This window comes from Myotis lucifugus, unplaced genomic scaffold (assembly GCF_000147115.1).
Source record: "Myotis lucifugus unplaced genomic scaffold, Myoluc2.0 scaffold_457, whole genome shotgun sequence".
NCBI classification, from domain to species: domain Eukaryota; kingdom Metazoa; phylum Chordata; class Mammalia; order Chiroptera; family Vespertilionidae; genus Myotis; species Myotis lucifugus.
Genome location: NW_005871505.1, coordinates 817 through 3,622, shown reverse-complemented (window position 1 = coordinate 3,622; position 2,806 = coordinate 817). Strand labels below are relative to the sequence as shown.

The 2,806-nt window shown below is 59.3% G+C and overlaps 1 pseudogene; it reads left to right on the top strand.

Annotated features, from left to right (window-relative positions):
• Positions 1 to 1,835, top strand: part of LOC102439375 — a 34,495-nt pseudogene extending 32,660 nt beyond the window's left edge.
• The last annotated feature ends 971 nt before the right edge of the window (positions 1,836 to 2,806 follow it).

The window sequence follows — 2,806 nt, the reverse complement described above, 5'->3', positions numbered from 1 at the left end:
ACAAACCCACGTTAGGCGCGGGATCAGGCACACTCTCTTGTCACCCGCAAAGCGCCCGAGCCCCTGTTCGTGCACAGAGTCTAAGCCATCTTCCCGCCATTTCCGTTGCTTCAGATCTCGGCAGCTACAACCGCGGGAACTCGAGCACCGAGAAGTTCGTGGAGGAGATCAAGTCCATCGCCAGCCGCGCCCACCGAGAAGCACTTCTTCAACGTGTCGGGACGAGCCTGGCCCTGGTCACCATCGTGGAGGCGCTGGAAGAGAGTATCTTCGCCCTGGAAGGTGGGCGTGGGGGTGGGGTCCGTGTCATTCCCCCCGCGTGGCTGGGGGGGTGGGGTGGGGGGTCACTGTGTACAGTGGCCGGCGTGGGACAGTGACCCTTCCTGTGAGTCTGACCTTGGTCTGACCTTGCCTGGGTGGCAGTGTCACATGGCCCAGGGGCTGGGGGCTGGCTGGGTGAGGACACGTGGGCGGGCGTGAGAGCCGTGAGGACGGCGGCCCGTGGGGACGTTCAGGAGCAAATATGTGCCCGCGCGGCCTGTTTCTTTGCTGTGGCCCAGGTTCAGGGAGGGAGACGCTGGCCGGGTGTCGTTTTTCGGGTTTGTTTCTTGTTGGGGGCGAGGGGCCTGTCCTCAGGCGGTGGCTTCCATGTTCATTCCCTCCCTCCTGTCCTGCCCCCGCCCGCTGTGAGGTCTCCATGGCGCCCTGGTCCCAGGGCAGCGAGACGGCGGTTCACGCGTGTGTCGAAGTCACGTCACTTCTTCCCAGATTCTTTCTTTGCTTTTTCACGGTGACCGGTGACCGGGCACACTGAGCGTCGCCTGAGGTAGAAGAGGTGGAAGAACAGCTTACGTAGCAGCTAGGTCTCCCTGACAAAAGGATGCCTCTGGGTGGTGGGCGGGCACCGCTTTTCCTCCTCGCTCTCTGGGATCGCAGGGCAGAGGGCAGCCCTTCTCACCGAGGGCGAGAAACCCCAGCGCCCCTCCCTCGGGCTCCCGCTGCGTCTGTCCTGCGGGGACACACGGAGGACAGTTGTCTTTGTACCTTAAACGTGAACGTGGACGTGTGAAAGCACAGTCCTGCTCGGAGCTGGTGATGGGAGCGTCAGTTACACTGGGAAGGGGCCCGGCTGTGAAAGGGGCCACTTTGAGTGTCGGGTGACAAGGAAAATGCAGGGGTGGGACGACAGGGGATGTTAAAATGAATAGGAAGGCGGGAAAGTGAGGTGGAGTCATGGCTCTCAAACGCTTCTTGACAGTGACCCCGACGATCAGTCCAGCTTCGTGACCGGGGCACACACATCTACGCACCTAAAGTAAAGCCAGTCTCACGAAGTGGCCCTTATCATAGGCACCGCGCTCTGGCATGTTCCCATCTCTGCCGTCCACTCTCTCCTCTTTCAATTAAAAAAAATAAATAAATGCTGGTGATGAGTCACCTGTTGATTTCACACCTGCATCACAGCCAGTCGGTGGCAGGTTCGCTGTGGAGACGATGGCGCTCCACAGTCCGGCCATCGAGACTGGACTTCTCTGTCCCCTGTCACCCTGCTCCTTGTGCCTTGAGGAAATCGAACACTGGAACTACCTTTCAGCCGCAGTCACAGCGGCTTCCGCAGCACGTGGCGGCCCCCCGTCCTGTGGACAAGTCACCTCTTGGGGCTCAGCGCTCGCCGCAGCCACCGCTGTCCCCTCCACACGGGCCAGGCCACGCGCATGGCGCTCCTCCCGGAAACGAATGAGGTGTCCCAAGTCCTTGTGCGCTTTTCACTGTTCACTGACACGCGCCAAGATGTGATAGAAGCAAACCTTAAAGGCCATTTAGAAGACACGTGACTGAGCCACGTGCGACAGCTGAGCACTGTGCAGTCCCGTGTCTCCCCTGAAGTCCGTAACCGTCACCGAAGGCTCACAGAAACGCAGCCCGTGTCAGGGACCGGGTGGACGGGGTCCACTTTCCTGAAGTGACGTTTCAGGTGGTTTCCGACCGGTGGACACCATGCCTCCAAGGCGCTCACACCCCAAGAGGCCTCTATATTAAGAGAGAAAATGCCCTGGCCGGTTTGGCTCAGTGGATAGGGCGTCGGCCTGCGGACTGAAGGGTCCCAGGTTCGATTCCGGTCAAGGGCATGTACCTTGGTTGCGGGCACATCCCCAGTGGGGGGTGTGCAGGAGGCAGCTGATCGATGTTTCTCTCTCATCGATGTTTCTAGCTCTCTGTCCCTCACCCTTCCTCTCTGTAAAAAGTCAATAAAATATATTTAATTAAAAAAAAAAAGAGAGAAATTACGAGGGACTCCTCAGATCAAAAATGCCTTCCCGTGCAGGCCAACCAGAGAGGGTTTGGGGCAGCCTGTTCCTGATTCTCTTTCATCGTGAGACCAGAAAGGGCTCCATGTCCTTGCTCACTTGGGGAGTCTGCGTTCTCTGTAAACATCCACCTTCTGATAGTAAACAGCCATTCTGAAGTCCCTGCCGGCCCCGGGCAGCGCCACCTGGTGGGGGGCGGGTGCCAGCAACTCGCCCAATAACATCAGAACGTGGTTTCAGGTCTCCCTTTCCCATCAGACCTTGGGAGAAACGCAGACTTCCCCAACCAGAGGCTGCACAGTGGTTAGAGCGGCTACCTGGGCACCTGGCAGCCAGGGAGGCGCTGACAGCGGGAAGTTCAGGGAGGTACCGCGGCCGCTCCCACGGTGCCCATCCAGCCGCAGCTTGTCCAAGCTTCCTGCTGTCTGTCCTCAGATCCAAGCAGAGCAGCAGCCGGGAAAGGGCTGGGAGCAGGCAGGCCTTTGCTGCCGTTCCTG